Genomic DNA, 18270 nt, shown 5'->3' on the forward strand with positions numbered 1-18270 from the left:
ATTCAGAAAATTGCATTGGATAGACCACATCAGCTCTAGATGATTAAATAATGGTTTTCTGTGGGAGAGCAGATGGCGACTACTGGATGGCATATGCTTGGTATTAGAAACAAGAACTGAAGTGGTCTATCCAATGCAGTTTTTTGAATCAGCACCCCAAATAACCAATCTGAATCTAGGGTTGAACAAAATCTGATATGTAACCCTCAGGGCCGGCCGGAGATATTTTTAAATGTTAAGCGGGGGTGCTAAAAAGCGCCCCCGCCACCGGCCCCGCCTCCCACGCCCTGGCCCCGCCCAGCGTGCCCTGGCCCCGCCTCCCACGCTGTGTGGGAGGCGGGGCCAGGGCGAATAGTGCGGGGGGCGGGGCCAGAGTTGGCCCCGCCCCCCGCCCAGCGTGCCCTGGCCGCGACCAGGAAGTAAGGCCCGAATGGCCTAGCATGCGCACAGCCAGATAAGCCATTTTTGCCCTTAGTTTGTTGACTAAGGGCAAAATGGCCTAGCTGTGCTGTGCGCACGCGCACAGCACAGCTAGGCCATTCGGGCCTTACTTCCTGGTCGCGGCCGCCGATCGCCCGGGCAGCCAGCGGCCGCGACCAGGAAGGGCCAAATGGGCTATCTGCGCTGTGCCCGTGCGCACAGCACAGCTAGGCCATTTTGCCCTTAGTCAACAAACTAAGGGCAAAAATGGCCTATCTGGCAGTGCGCATGCGCACAGCCAGATAAACCATTTTTGCCCTTAGTTTGTTGACTAAGGGCAAAATGGCCTAGCTGCTTGTCGCGGTTTGGCGTGGGCGCGGGGATTGAAGCCCCGCGGGCCCGCGCCAACACCGGAGGCGTCGGTGGCGCTACGGGTCGCTGTCGACGCCTCGACAGCGCCCCTAGCGGCCAGCGCCCGAGGCGGCCGCGTCAGCGGCCTCGTAGTAACAACCGGCCCTGGTAACCCTTTTGGTACTAATGTTGAAGAATGCTCCCTGGTCAAAGTGCTCTTTGGTCAAAAAAAAAAAAAGGGTTGGGAACCACTGCTTTACACTATATTGTGAAATATCCACTTCCCTCCACTGGCCATTGGCATGAATTGCACATCTTCATCCACAAATGACCGCACTTGGTATTTCTTACAGCAGAGCCTTTTTTCCCTCATTAATATTAACCATTTATGAATATTTGTAACCACCAAAAGTTATGAACTTACCTTACATTTGTATAGCGTATACAAATTTATTACAGATTATGTTAATCACTAAAAAGAAAAAAAGCATCACTAAAGAAAATAAAAAAAACACAGATTTGAATGCTATTTTATATGCATTAATGCAAATTTAGAAAGAATTATTGCAATGTTAAATGGAAATGTAATGTGATTATGTTGCCATTCAGTTTACTGTCCAGGTGTTACCTATGGGTGGGCAATTTAAAATCCCTGCTTTTGTTTCTGATGGCTTTTTGTTTAAACTAGCTTTAGATTGAAGAGCTCTTCAGCTAGAGTAAACATTCAAGTAGATGACTACCTTCAGAAAGGCACATGGCCCTTTGAGAGCTAAACAGCTGTTCTTAGAAATAATGGTTATGGGTAGGACCACAGTGGTAAGGTGCATAGCTCAGAACGCAATCTCTGCCTGTGAAAAGGTTCTATGTTTCCAGAAGGGGTGCATCCACATTGCGGAATTAGTGCACTTTGACACCACATTATCAGCCATGGCTACGCAATCATGGACATAATAGTTTTACAGTATCTTATCAAATGACAACTCCCATGAGTCCATAGTATTGAGCCGTGACATTGAAAATGGATTCAAAATTATTCAATGTAGATGAACCCTAGGTTTGGGAAATGCCATTCCTTGAGGTTTGTCTTAATTGCCGTCATCTTGAGCAGACAATATTTGCCTATATGGACAGATCTTTTGATTTGTTCTACGGCAGATTTGTAGCAAATTAACAATGTTGGAAGAGTAACATAATTCACTGGCGGTGGAGATTCATTGCATGTGGATTTTCTTGGCATATCCAGCTGAGGAGAATTTAGCCAGTAACTTGGAGAGCTGCTCCCAGTAGATAATACCAGGCTCTATGGATAAAGAGAATGACTTAGCAAAGAGTAATTTTAAGTGCTCCTAATCAAGAATGCACACAATTGTTTAAAATGATAGATGATTAACTAGAATACTTTTTTTCACATACATCCCAGGTGCAAGTATTTCCCATTTTATATATCCTGTTTTAATACAGAACCCAAAGCAATTTGATTGCATATGTGACTATAGCTAAAACTGACTCTAGTCCCTGCTCATTTATTGAGTTCCCCTGTGCCAGTGCTGAATCATCATAGTTGTCTCTAAACAGATTAATCTTGTTGGATAACTTTAAGCATATCACATGTACCAAACATATCCATCCCCAAATAGTAATCTTCCAGTGTGACTCTCTATTGTTCTTTTCAAATGTGTTGACTTAAAGATTTTAAAATTCTAAAAATTATACACAGGAAGTAACAAGTCAGAGACGTTTCCTGCAGGCTCATCAATCTATTATGTGATGAGGGAAGTAAACCATTTCCAGAGCCTGCAATGTATATATTTCAGTAGACTTGGTGTACCAAAAATGTATACATTTATGTTATCCTGTGGACCGTAGCTTTTCCTTTGTTTTCAAAAAGCCTGTCTCCTCTCCTTGGCTTTTGTACATAGAATATGATTCATGGACAGACTAATGTGCCTATGAAGCAAAAAGCAAAACACTCTCACCTCAGTTTTAGCTTGTTGTTGCAAAAAAATCCTACAAAAATAACCAGCTAGTAAAGTAACTCGTTAAAAAATTTGTTAGTAAAGTAGTTAGTAAAGTAACCCACTAATTCTAGGTCTGCTATTTGAAGTTATATTGTCATTATATATCTTCAAGTCAACTCTGCCTAATAACTCCATCTTGTTCAATATTGAAATATTCCAACAATTATATCATGTTACTCTGGAGAAAATGACAGAAGAATTCAATAATTAAAAGGAGCAGAAAAGAAGCTAGATGGTCTATTAATGTTCATACCATAAGTCACTTTATTAAAATATTTTGCATTGAGGTAGGCTTAAGTTATGGAGGAGAGTATCTTGATGAACAGACTGGACAAGGGAAGCTACAGGATATAATAAAAACATAAAAATACAAGAGAAAGTTGCCTCTTTTGTATTTTTAAAAGTATAGTCCACATCATATTTCCTGATTTGTACCAAAAGAGGGAAAGAGGAAAACCGAGGAACTCACGTTACACAAAATATGTTTGCTTTCCTTGTGCCCCTGTTCCTGTTCCAGACCTCACAGGGATTAGGGGTCATCATGGCTTCTTTCCTGTTATCCTTGTCAACCAAAACATCTTTCAGGAGGGCTAGAAATCAGGCACTTCCCTTTCCTGTGCAATGACCATGTAAAAAAAAAAAACCCCAACTCCAAACAGCAATGATTCTCTATCACACTTAACTCTCCAATACCCTGTGCCTGGCTGGCTATAAATGTTGGAATACAAATAGATGGAGATTTCTTTAGGTCTTGGGTACATTTTAAAACACTACCCTTTGGACTGACTCACAATTATGCTTGCATGATTGGTTTGGGCAGGAGATTTTGGCAGCTGTCCTCCCAAAAGTTACATTTGCAAGTTCTTAAGTTTGGCAGACATTTAGGAAACAATTAAACACGGACACACTTTTTTTACTGGGAGGAGCAATCAGTTCCAAGCTGCTTATTGTTTTGGCCAATAAATTGAACTCTTGGGCAACTGATGGGCTCACAATCCATGAATGACTCTTGCCCTGCTTTCCAGCCATTTAATATTGTTTTCCTGCCTGAAGTGTTGAGTGATTGCATCTAGGAGCGGATATTTTATTTTTAAAAAATCCAAACTGGGAAACAGCCAATTATTTATGGGAATCTCGCCTCCCACTAATGGGTTCAACCACCTACTAACTCCCCCAACTCCACCACAAGGCTATGTCTAGAAGGTAGTCTACACATTCTAAAACCTGGAATTTTTGTAAAACCTAAGTAAGGTTTTTTGTTGTTGAAATTACAGTATTTAAAACCCAAAGAAACACATTGCAAATGAATAATCATGGACATTATGTGTCAGGACCAGAACCCCTATGAGGTGCACACAATTTTTTCCCCATGTAGATATGCCCCAGGTTGCATTGTATTAGTACTATTATTGCTTCTGTGAGATCCTCTTCTATTTCTCCCCTCTAGAATCCAGAACAAGGGAAATAATTTATTTAGCAATATAAGTAAGAATGTTAAATGTTACTGAACAAAATAATATGCGAAATACTTTGAGCAAACCTTAAAATCCCTGTAAGGAGAATATAAAAGACTTTTCTCATTTGGGTATTTGATTCCCCCTCCCCTTATGACCAATATAATAATTTCTGCTTTCTGGGAATCTGAAATATGTGGTTCAGATTGGCTTTGATTTGGAACACTTTCCCTGCTGCGTAATTTCAAATCCCGGTACCAGTCATAATGGTAGCCATTTTATACATATGCATTACTGACAAAATAAATGAATTCTGAAAAGGCCCGTAGCTGTCTTAGGACTGAGGAGTTGCAGATGGTATGCCGAGGAATGCTGCATCTGTTGGAGCTTGCAGCTTTTCATCAGCATTAATGAGGGAAATGCAAAGACAGCTGACTGGGAAGAGAATGTGTTGTGGGGCCTACAGCTGATGATGGTGCACATTGTCAATCAAGGGGTGGTCTTAGCCACAGATTAGATCCATCTAGCTGCTCCAGCTTGCTCGCTCCCTTTTGTTCTTAAAAGACTCTCTCAGCTGGGGAAATCGCAAACAAAAGCCCCATCTATCTGAGGCAACAGTGCAGAAGCCTTTGCTGAGAAGGAACATTAAGAGAAGCCATATCAGTGAGGCAAGCGACGCTTAGACAATGAGGAGGCCGGAGGACCACCGGCTGCCTTGCAGGAGATCTCAAGGGACTCCAGTAATTAGCCTTAGAGGCACCATCCCTTTTCTTTCACCTAGTTTGTGTATGAAAGAAAGGACCAGACATCCATGTATCTACCTTTCAGAGAATGTAGAGTCATGCAGTGACTTCTGTGTAGAAAGAGACACCTGATACTGATTGTGGAGAAATGTCGCTATTCACATTTTTATCCTGTTCCACGCAGATGACAATAGCTACTCTAGAGGCACCAGTAGACCATGGGTACACTATTTAACAGATATAACACAAGAAAGGCAAGAAAACTCATATTAAAGTCTTGTTCCATCGACACTGCCATATAATACTATTTGAAACTGCATCGTATGGTTAGCGTAGACTCATATGAAGCAGTTTAACTGCATTGTATGAGTCTAAGGTAAAGGTAAAGGTTTCCCCTGACATTAAGTCCAGTCGTGACCGACTCTGGGGTTTGGTGCTCATCTCCATTTCTAAGCCGAAGACCCGGCATTGTCCATAGACATCTCCAAGGTCATGTGGCCGGCATGACTGCATGGAGCGCCGTTACCTTCCCGCCAGAGCGGTACCTATTGATCTACTCATATTGGCATGTTTTCGAACTGCTAGGTTGGCAGGAGCTGGAGCTAACAGCTAACAGTTTAACTGCATTGTATGAGTCTACATTGACCATATAATGTATCTTATACTTCCCTGCCATAAGCTTGTAGGGGTCCTGGCAATAAAGTGGAAGTTGCTCACTTTGTCTAACTATAATCTGAACGAGGAAGATAGACACTTTTGAACTGTGTTTTGGAGGAAAATTCTGAGAGTGCCTTGGATCGCAAGAAGATCCAACCAGTCCAGACTCCAGGAAATAATGCCTGGCTGCTCACTGGAGGGAAGGATATTAGCGGCAAAGATGAAGTACTTTGGCCACATCATGAGAAGACAGGAAAGCTTGGAGAAGAGAGTGATGCTGGGGAAAATGGAAGGAAAAAGGAAGAGGGGCTGACCAAGGGCAAGATGGATGGATGGGATCCTTGAAGTGACTGGCTTGACCTTGAAAGAGCTGGAGATGGGGTGGTGAAGTGGAGCATGCCACTGCAGCGGCAATATGGGAAGTTTCCCATGTTGCCTTAGATCAATGGGGGGAAGCTGGATGGTTGATGCTTCTCCCTGTGGGATCTTCCTGCTGGTAAGCCAGACGAAGTGGGGCATGGGACGGTGGCTTCCCCACACCCCCCCAACAGCTGTCACCAGATTTGCCACAATGCCTGCCAATTCTAGCGGCCAGTGTGAAGAGGTCAAAGGTCTCCTCCCAAAAAAAACTGTGAGAAGAGGCCTTGTTATTATTTTTGCTCAGTATCGTGTGTGTTCATTTGTTCTCTGGAAGAGACCAATATTAAGAGCACTGGAAGATCAAAACGTGGTTTGAATAGAGCAGTTTCCTAGCCAAGGGCTGAGCATGCCTAGAAATATTGCTTATTTAAACCATCAGTTGCATGTGTGTTTGTTGAAAGCAGACGCTCCTCCAGATACTGACACCAGGTGGCAGCAGAATAAAAGAAATTGCATCAGAACTCAGCAGATGCCTCTCTCCTACTGTGCTAGAATCAGTAGCTGGTAGAAATATTCATCCTATTTTTTCTGTTCTTTTCTGTGGGTGAACGAAAAGAACATTTTTCATCATGACAAACATTATGAAGGAACATGCATACTTTTGGGGTGTCCTTTCTATCTTGTTGTCCGATATACACTAATAGGAAGGGTTGAGAGAGCAATTAAAAAGAAATTGTGAAATGTGATATTTTATGAGGATTGTGTGTTCTTGCTCCAGTTGGAAATCTGATGGTGCAGATGAGGCAGACACTGTGTTTCTCTTGTCTTCCTTCCTTCCTTCCTTCCTTCCTTCCTTCCTTCCTTCCTTCCTTCCTTCCTTCCTTCCTTCCTTCCTTCCGTGTATGGACAAATAAACCTATAATGTGCATGCTGAAGAGAGCTGACACTGAATTTCAAGGAATATGCAATTTGGAGAGACTTGTTTGAATTCAGCTGATAGTTAGCCCCTCCTATAATCACAGACAGTTGGAGCCGTGGTGGCCCATTGGGTTAAACCTTTGTGTCGGCTGGACTGCAGACTTGAAGGTTGGGTTGTTGACCTGAAGGTTGCCAGATTGAATACGCAAGATGGGGTGAGCTCCCATCTGTCAGCTCTAGCTTGCGGGGACATGAGAGAAGCCTCCCAGCAGAGACATTGCCCAGGCTAATGTCTCTGTAGACGCCAATTCTCTCACACCAGAAGCGACTTGCATTGTGTTCTAAAGTCACTTCTGACATTATAAAAAATAGCAAACTACATTAAACTTATCTGGGAGCTTATTAGAATCCAGCAACATCCAAGAGCACGCTGAAAATCACTGTGGTTCAAATCTAGCACATCAAAACATATTAAACAATTTTTTATTTGTGTTGAGCCAATGGCTATTGCAATTGTAACAAATATAATACAGTATATTTGTTATCGTACAAATATCATGGAGCCCCAGTGGCGAAGTGTGTTATAGCGCTGAGCTGCTGAACTTGCAGACCGAAAGGTCCCAGGTTCAAATCCCAGGAGCAGAGTGAGCACCCGCTGTTAGCTCCAGCTTCTGCCAACCGAGCAGAGTGAGCACCCGCTGTTAGCTCCAGCTTCTGCCAACCTAGCAGTTCGAAAACATGCCAACGTGAGTAGATCAATAGGTGCCGCTCTGGCGGGAAGGTAACGACGCTCCATGCAGTCGTGTCGGCCACATGACCTTGGAGGTGTCTACAGACAACACCGGCTCTTTGGCTTAGAAATGGAGATGAGCACCAACCCCCAGAGTCAGACACGACTGGACTTAACGTCAGGGGAAACCTTTACCTTTTTATAATGCATATCATCAAACACAATCCAGTATCAAAGTTTGCTAATACTTACACTAAAAACATATTACTAAAATATCTAAAATTCATTTGTAGTATGAAAATAAATGTAAACAGCATAGCTAAAAGTACAAGCCAAAATTGAAATTGCCAAATTAATGATAAAGTATGTGTTTGTGTGCATTGTATTATACAATTATATACAATTTATATATAATAGTATAGTTTGTTGCCATTATTCTGGATGTTCCTTCATGTGGTGAAAGATGTCTGTCATAGTAGGTGGTTTTACCCCCTTATGTATCTTGTATTTAGTGTATCATGTTTTTAGATTGTCCACTGAAAGGTAAATTCAGGTTTAATTTGTAAATGAGATTGCTGAAGCATGCAACTCTGAAAAATCCCACTATGTGAGAGGAAATAGGCTTGATTTTGAGAGTATATATCTCGGTTGACTGTTTAATACTTAGAACATATAGCGAATTACAGGTCGCGTTCAACGCCTCTGTTTAAGGAGCTCCACTGGCTGCCATTTACTTTCCAGGCCCAATTCAAGGTGCAGGTTATCACCTACAAAGCCCTAAACGGTTTGGGACCCACCTACCTTAGAGACCGCATCTCCCTCTATGAACCCACACGTTCTCTTCGCTCATCGGGGGAGGCCCTTCTCTCGCTCACACCACCCTCGCAGTCGCGGTTGGTGGGGACGAGAGAGAGGGCCTTCTCCGTCGTGGCCCCCCGGCTTTGGAACTCTCTACCTAGAGAGATCAGGCAGGCCCCTACCCTCCTCTCCTTCCGGAAGAGCTTAAAAACCTGGCTCTTCCAAAAGGCCTTCGATGTTTAGTTGTTGCTGGATTGATCTATCTGTCCATTCCATAATAGTCCCATTGTTGTTGTCTTGCCATTTTATACCGCACTTTATTGTCCAACTGTGAAATTTCCTTTTCCCATTTCGTATCACTCTGCATCTCGCCTGGGATCTACGAATTAGTCTCCTGTTTTTAACACTGTATCCTGCTTGTTGATTTTAATGATTGTTTTTATTGATGTTGATGTTTTTTACTGGGATAATTGTTTTATTGCTTTGTTACTGTTTTGTTTGTTTTATCGGGCCTGGCCCCATGTAAGACGCCCCGAGTCCCTTCGGGGAGATGGGGCGGGGTATAAAAATAAAGTTATTATTATTATAAAGTTATTATATGTGCAGAGGCCTCGTAATACTAGTATATAATGACATTTCAAGATTGAAAGCATCTTGGTAGTCATCTTTCTTCAAGCAAAGGAGAAAATGCCATATTGCATCATCCAGCAAGATCAGGTTGGATTGGAATAGTGAGACCTAGATCTTCAACCATGAACCCCATCAGGTCACTTTGCATCTATCACTATCACTCACCTGATCTACATCAGACTTACTGAAAACTGTAGAAGGCAAGCAGAGCAGCCTTTAAGCAATACAGCTTTGGCAATACAGATAGAATCAGACTGATTCTCAGACTGTGCAGCTATAAATCATAGAGATGGTGGTTTCCATATTAGTGAATCCGTTCTTGGTTTTAGTTCATACCTAACAGGATCAATCCCAGGAGCTTGAAACTCTTCTGAGGATAGGGCTCACCAAATTGGGTAGTTTTCTTAAAGTTTAGACTTAAACCCAAAGCAGATCAATTGCCCCACTCACCATGGAAACCAATAGCTACCAGTGGCTATGAACTTTGGTTCTCAAGTATGAGTTTCAATACTGCCAGCTGGAACAAGTTCCCTATTGTCTCTATGGTATATAGTATTTGTTTTTGCCATGTCTGATGTGACTCCTCCAAAGGCCAGAATCTTCCCCTTCTTTCTTAGATCTACACCTAAGCATAATGGTAAACTGGGACTCCTTTCTACTTAGCAATTATAGCACTTTGATATCCCTTTGAACATTTTGGCTCCATTTTATAGAAATCTGGGATTTCCAGTCTAAGGAGGTGCAATTGAAATTCTCAGCCACAGCACTGCAGTATCTCATCAAACTACAAATCCCACGATCCTATTGTATTTATATTGGGTCCATGGCTCAAGATGACAACTTAAATGATTATTGCCATTCTAATTTTCCCTGTTTTTGATTCTTCATAGCTAGCAGGTCAGGTGTTCAAAGATCAATTTAATTACTGTCTTGTTTGCAGTGGCAAAAGATGCCATCAGAATATCATTCTTTTCAGGCTCAATGCCACTATGGGGTGATAAATAAGATAGATTGACAATGTAGTCATCAACAGGAAATGTGCTGCAATCACGACAAAGGATGTAATATCATTCAGGGGTATAGCTGCCAGGGAAAAATGAGGACATTGCTCTTCAATAAGAATTCTACTCAATGAAATTTTCTTCAAAACCACAGTTTAAATTATAAGTTGAACTTTCAGAAATATACTTAAGGCATCTAAAAGAAAGGTGAAAAAATAAAGTTGCTAACAGAATGTGAGCACAGTTAATATAAGAGCTCTTGATGTAAATAGTTCTCCATGTCTCACTTTCTGCAATGCTAGTTACTGAAGGAAAAAATCGGCTGGAGGGAGCATTTCTCAACCAGAGTGATAATGTCCCCATTTTGCCCTCTATGGTCACATCAATTATGACTAAATATTTGATATCTCATCATGTGCAGTTGTGGTTATGACACCTAAATTTATAATGTTGAACACTTTCTGGTTCAAACATATCAAATAGTATTTGATTTCACTGAATTTTCCAATGGATAATTTAGCAGACAGCCTGGCTAGTTAGAATTTTCTTATTAGACTTGTTTTGTATCCTTTGATCTTGTTTCCCTGAATTCATACTATCCTACCCTGCTCGCTAATGTTGACTGTCTTTCTGGATGTCTTGTTACAAATGGAATATGCTGCAGCTTCTAGACCTTTGGGAAGTAACCTTTATGCATTACAACTCCCATATTCCCCCAGCCAGCATACCGACAAGACAATTGTAATTATTCATTGGAAGTTTTCTGCACAGTCATTTGATCCCTTCTGCATGAAAGGATCCCTTCTGCATGAAACATGAGTCCCCTTGGAGAGATAGGGTGGAATATAAATAAAGTTTTATTATTATTATAGTTCTATTAAACAGCGGTTTTCCTGAGTTTGCAATATAGTTCACATACATTTCCAGTAGTCAGTGTTATACTGATTATATCTAGCATAAAAAGGAGGAAGGGAGCAGAAGGAGGAGAAAAATATATGGCAATAACTTTAAGACTGTTTTCGTTTTTGCGTGCGCCTTCATAGTTATAAGCCCACTTCTTCAGATACAGTAGCTGTAAGGCCTAAAATACGTATCTTTTTCAGATTGTAACTCTTAGGAACTCCCAAAGGCCATACTGGCTGGGAAATTTTCCTAAGCTCTGCTACTACATACAAATGCAAATTAATTCCATTTGAGATTTTCCATCACTGAAAATATTTCATACAGATACAGGCAGAACTTCTCCAGGCACCTCCAGAGATTTGGAAAAAGTAGGGATAGATCAGGAAATTGTGTGGCTCATTGACTGTTCATGTGGTGCTTTCCCCTGACCTCCCAGGTGCTTATTACCTTTTTCCAAGAAAAAAGCAGGACTGAGAACAGCCTTTGAGAAAGTGCTTTGGCTTGTGAAAAGCTGATTCAATATCACCTTGCCTTAAAACAGCAACAACAAAATGCATCAAGAGTAACTTCTGGTAATGGGACATGTCGTTTTGGTCACTATAGACCTAGTGGTGTGGCCCAATAAGGTTCAGCAGGTGTTAAAAATCATCCTCCAACTTCATGACATGTTTCCATCTTTGGGTTAAATGGAGAGCTGCAGAATATAAAGGTTGAGAGGATGAAGACACTTGACCATTGGCCATACTTAAGGGTGAAATTCTGGGAGCTGTAGTCAAAAAGTAATTGTTCCAGATTGATGGGGCATCAAGTTCTGAATTTAGCACATAGTTGGTTGATATTCAGGGCATTCAAATATCTTCTCCCTCCAAGCCTGTTCCGTGGTGCTTTTCCAGAGAAAGAAAAGTTTGGGACACAGCCATATAATACATGCCATCTGAGTTGCATTGCCTATGCTGCATTACTTGAATGGAAATGCTTGCATTTACTGCCACCTAGTGACCTCATCATAATGCAGCATTTTGCTTATGTTTATCTGACATATAAAATATTAGTCGAGTGGTCTATATAGATGTTAATTATTTTTTTGACCCCCGGATCTCCTGGTGTTGATGGCATCTCCAGATGGTAGGTTCAGAAGGTGGGTGTGAGATGGCAGTTGGTAGTAACTGCAATGGCGCTGGCGTTTGGAGTAACACAGTGAGGCCTTCTTCTTAACCTCAACCTCCTCCCGTTACAGGGAACTAGGTCTTATATCAGCATCAAAGATCTTAATAAGGGACTGGGTCCCTTATGTTGAGGAAGCAGATTCCTGGAGAATAAACTCCGCTTCTCTGCAGCCTCTGGTTAAGCCTCCAATAACAGTTGTAACTACAGATGCATCTACACTATAGAATTAATGTTGTTGGATTCCACCTTAACTATCATAGCTCAATACTATAGAATCCTGGGAATTCCAGATTTACAAGATCTTTAGCTTTCTCTGCCAAAGGGCGTTGAAACCCCACCAAACTACAACTCCCAGGATTTGGTAGCATTGAGTCATGGCAGTTAAAGTGGGGGGTGAAATTGCATTAATTCTACACTCTGAGTACCATCAAGACAATGATATGGGTTGAACACAATGAGGACCCTTTTACATACAGAATTTTGTGACATAAATTTCCTAAACGAACAAAAATGCATGCCAAAATGCTAACATTCTATAGATGTTTGTGGAAATGTATCTACAAACAAATGTGTTTGGGTAAAACAAACAATAAACATTGTGGCAGGAAGAACTGTTTGCATATAACCCATCTAAGCTCTTTGCCTAGAAGTAATTTCTTTATGTACTTTCAAAAACAGCAATGCAGGTATTACAGGATCTCCAGATTTCTTTCTCTGTAGGGAACGTCAAAGTGCTGGCAAGTTCCTTACCACAAGTTGCCCTGAGCCCTTGCCCTATGCCAGTGGAAAGACAAAAAAGTCTTCAGGGCCATTCAAAAGAAACGGGGGCAGCACATGGCTCTTTCCCACTCCACACAAACGGTGGCTGCTGAGCTTGTCCACCTTTCCTGGGGCTCAAGTGGTGATTACTGCCAACCAAGGGAGGTATTTCAATGGAATAAAAGGCCTGCAAGACTCCAAACTCCCATCAGCGGACAAATGGCATCATTCATAAAAGAAACAAAGTATGTGTGCACACTTTCTCTGTGTTTTTCACTCTCTCTTGTACTGAATATTTGGTACATCTGCTTTCACTCATGCAGTTGTAACACTTCAAAGTTCCAAACTTAGAACAGCTCTGCTTTATACTTGATACATTTTCACAAAGAATTTTACTGTGGGTTCATGGTAGGAATAGAAAGAATATTTGAAAATTGTGAAAAAGCAGTTGAAAAACATGTTGCTTGCGTGTCAGGAAACCCTGACAAAGAGAATTCTGGACAAGAATCTTTATGATTTGGGATGGATTCTGCACAATATTTTCATGTGTTGCCTTTGTATAGAAAACTAAATTTATTCTCCAAGAAACATCATTTCTGTGTCAAAATCTTTTCTGAGAAAAAAATGTACAATGAAAATTTTTTGTGTTTCAGGGAGTGACATTCCCTCTGAAGGCACAGGTTTGCTGTTTGAGTATACTTCTAAACTCAGCATTGAACCTGGATGTGAGGGGAGCATTGACACAAGTATGTAAACTGCACAAGTTCCCTGTGTTTCCTGACTGGACCACAGTGACATATGCTTAAATCATATCACATTTGGATTAATGTAAGAGGCTTTATATGGGGCTGCCTTGCAAACATGTTTGGAAACTACAGCTGGTCCAAAGAGCTGTAGCCAGATTGGATCTGGATCCAGGAAGGGCACAATTCCCTCGTTGCAACAACAACAAGCTACTGGCTGCTAGAGACTTTCCTGGCACAATTCAAAATGACCTTGAAAGCCTGGATGGAGCCAGGATGGTGGAGTGGTTTAACTCTGGAGACCAGCATTCCCACTCAGCTGTGGAAGCCCACTGAGTGATTTTGGGCAAATCACATTCTTTCTGCCTCAGAGAAAAGAAAGGCTGAACAAATTTTGTCAAGAAATCCCCATGATAGATTTGCCTTTGGGTCACCATGAGTCAGAAATGATTTGAAAGCACACAAAATGGATTCTGCAGACAACTGCTATTTACTTTGCTGTAGGCAGGCAACCACAGCTACATTAGAATTGGCTGTACAAGAATCCTGCTTTTTCCCAGTTCAAGCTTTTTATTCCACTGTTTACTGCAAACATGTTGCTGTAACCTAACATTGCAACCCTCCATCATCATGCTTCCGATTGTGATGCTTCTACAATAGTTTCCGCTAGCAGAGGATAAAGACAAAAAGTGGAAGCTGTGCAGTCATAAAAAGGTTGGGGACACCCTTCATCCACAATTCTGCATCCAAACCCCTGAGCCACTACTTTGTATCTGACTCCAGTTTATTGACCTTGAGGTTCCAGTAGATCCTACAAATTGAAAATCTGATCATACTTAAACAAGGGATCCTTTCATACCACCCAGTTATAGCACCATGCATCCATTTTAATTTTCATTGCTGCATATTATGAAATCCTGCGGTTTGGTTGAAAATTTTATACATCCCTCCCCAAACTGTAAATCCCAGGATACCATAGGATGGAACCATGGCAAGATGGGACCACAGTGCTATAATTTGTTTGAAAGGGCCCATTTCGCATGTCCGACTAGGACCATTGAAATCTATGGTGCATCTTCAATGTAGAATTAATGCAGTTTGACATCAATTGAAATGCCATGGCTCACTGCTATAGAATCCTAGGAATTATAGTTTGATGTAGCACCAGAACTTTATGGCAATGAAGGTTACAAGCACAGCTGGTAGAAACAGGAGAAAGGGCCTTCTTGGTCATGGCCCCCAGCTCTGGAACGCTCTCCCCAGCGAGATCAGACTAGATCCCACACTTATGGTCTTCAGGAAAGGACTGAAATATGGCTCTGGAAGCAGGCTTTTGATAACAGCTAATTATAATTTATATGATGGAGGACTTAAATGGAATTAAATGCTGACCCTGGGATGTTTTAACTGTATTACTTGAGATAACGAGTACCTATTTTAATTATGGTTTATGTTTTGAGTTATATTTAATATGTTGTGTGATTTATTTCTTTATTACTGTTTTGCTCTGTTTATAATTTGTCTTCATTTCTGATGTATTGCGTGGCTATCATTATTTTGTATTGCTTTTCTTTGTTGTAAGCCACTACAAGTCTCCTAGGGGAGAATAAAACTTATAAATAAAATTTTATAATTATTTATTATAGGGTTAAAAACCTTGCAATACTACAGCTTCCATGATCCCATTGCACTCAGCTATAACAGTTAAACTAGTGTCAAATTACATTAATTCTGCCATGTAGATGCACCCCTAGACTCAAAGTCACATTCAGCATGTAGCTCACTGGAAGATCTGGGTCTAAGCATAATTTTTCAATTAACCTAACATTTTGGAGACAACATGGGAAAAACAACTGCATGTGATACCTAGAATTCCTTGGTGAAAAAAACAGATCCCCCGGGATGCTGCGCATGCGTCAGATAAGATAGACGTGCCTAAGAGAGCTCCCTAACTGCAAAAGAAATAAAGCTTATTTTTAAAGCCCAGGAAGATCATAAATCTCTCTCTCCAACCTGGACCCGGTCGTGAAAAAAGAGGAAGCAAAGCAGATCGCAGTTTGAGCGTCTGAAACTTGAAACCTCAGAAAATAAATCAGAAGACCGGGTGAAGGAAAGAACTGAACGTGAGTGCCATAATGGCGGAGGGAGTGGAATGGGGGCGGAAGCTGGACCAAATATTACAAACATTGAATGAACTAAAGATAAGCTCTGATAGCTTAAAGAAGGGGAATGATGAATTAAAAGAACAAGTTGAAATGATTAACACCCGGCTGGGATCAATGGAGTCAAAGGTGCAACAGTATGAAGGTAAATTTATGGAGATGCAAGAGGAGACTAGAAAACAGAAAGAGGAAATAGCCAACTTAAAAAAACATTTAGAAAGTGCAAACCAAAAACTCCTAAACAAGATTGCTGACCAGGAAGATCGGTCACGAAGAGCAAATATACGCCTGAGAACAGCAGGGCAGGATTTTCAGATGAGTGACAATTTAAAACAAAATATTGTCAGTTGGCTACAGACTTTGATGGAAATCTCACCGGACGATATAGAACGATCGCATTGGGCTTACAGAGGTAGAAAAAAACCCAGAGACATTTTGATCCGTTTTTCAAGGGAGGCAACGAAGGAAAAGGTGTATAATCAGCTTCGGAAAATAAAAGACCTTACCTTGGCAGGTAAAAAGGTCTGGCCTCTCCTGGATCTTTCATCAGAGACACTGGATAAAAGAGCACAGATGAAAGAAATTACAAAAGTCCTGGAGGGGAAGAACCAGCGATATACTTGGGCTTTTCCTGCCACCCTGATCGTCTATAGAGATGGTAAATTATATAAAGCTACTGATTTGGCTAGTGGAAAGACCATGCTTAGACTTCTGAGATTTTGTACAGAAGGGGGAGTATCGGATGAGACGGAGGAGTCAGATAATGAAGAGGTCCATAGAAGCTTCAAAAGAAAGAAGGGGAGTAAGAAGGCCAAGGACACTCTTCAGGCAGCTGGACAGATAAGATCAACAGAGCTGGAAGCTGCAGACAGAGGCGGGCAAATAGAATCATGCTCGACTCAGAGTATATCTGTTATTGGAGACTTGATGAATAGGGAAGGAGAGCATGGTCAAGATTTACAAGAGACTATAGACTTAAGAAATTTGAAGCAAATGGACTTAGACCAAATACGAACTTTGGAAAAACAATTGAGAGAACTAAAAAAGCAAAAGCTGAAAGAGGAAACAAGGAGAATGGAAACAAGATCCAAGATGTAAAAAACCACTTTGATAAACTGGGTTAAAATAATTTGCAGGTGTGGGAACTGGCGAAGGGCAACGCAGCCGCCAAGTGGAGTCTGGGAAGGGAAGAGAATAGAACTCTTTCGAGTCCTTCTCTGATGGGAGAAGGGAAAGGACTGGACTCTGAGGGGAAAGGGGCACAATGGGGATCCAGGGAGGGGGGCAAAAAGGGGGAGAGGAGAAGAAAAGAAACTGAAGAGACAAGGGGGAGAGATAAAAATGGAATTATACAAAACAAATGGGTGATTTAACTATATTGGCACTGAATATAAATGGAATGGCAGATCTTAAGATTTATAGGATGTTGAAAATGGCAAAGGAATGTAGGATAAATGTGATAATGTTATCGGAAACTCATAAAAAGAGGGGGAGGGATAAATTGATTAAAGATAAAACATGGAATAGAATTTATGAATCTCGAGGGACAGGGAACTCACGAGGGGTAGCAATTCTAATCAATGAAAATGTTCCATTTCAGGAGCTTGATGTTCAAAGAGATAGGGAAGGAAGAACAGTTTTTGTGAAAGGCAAGATAAATCAGGTTAAAATAACATTAGCTGTGATATATGCACCGAACAGAAACACAAAACAGTATATATTGAATACTAAAAAGAAGCTGGATAATTATGCGGAAGGGACATTGATTTGGGCAGGCGATTTCAATTTGGACTTAACTAAAAAAAATAAAAAAGCAATAAATGTAAATAAGCTTAATATGGTGGATGCACACGCAAATCAAAGTATTAGGGATACTTTTTATTCAGCAAGACACAATAAATTTAGCTGTATAGATTATATCTTACTAAATAAAGCAAGCAAAGCCCAAATAAAGAAGGTAGAAAGGAAACCAATATTTTTGTCAGACCACAGTCCTCTGATTGCAACCTTGGGATTGAGTAATGAGATTAGTCAAAGAATTTGGAGATATAATTCGGTGGTAACAGAAAAAGATGAATATAAATTGAAGCTTCAGGAGGAGATAAAAGAATATTATAGAATAAATGATAATGGAGAGTTATCTAAAACTGTGGTGTGGGACTCATTTAAAAGTGTATTAAGAGGTCAATGTTTTAGTATTGAGTCCTACATAAGGAAAAGTTGGAGAGAGAAAAGAGAAAAATGTATAAAAGAAATTGAATCAATACAAGAACAATTGAGAATAACGAGGAGAAGAAATATAAATAGTATATTAAGGCAGAAAAAGAAAGAATTGGAATTAATGGATGAGGTGCAATGGAACAAAATGAGACAGAGTGTGAGGCAACGAATTAATGGATGGGGTACAAAATCAATGAAACAAATGGTGAGATATTTAAAGAGGAGAAAGGAAAAGT

This window comes from Anolis carolinensis, chromosome 5 (genome assembly GCF_035594765.1).
Source record: "Anolis carolinensis isolate JA03-04 chromosome 5, rAnoCar3.1.pri, whole genome shotgun sequence".
In the NCBI taxonomy this organism is placed as follows: Eukaryota; Metazoa; Chordata; class Lepidosauria; order Squamata; family Dactyloidae; genus Anolis; species Anolis carolinensis.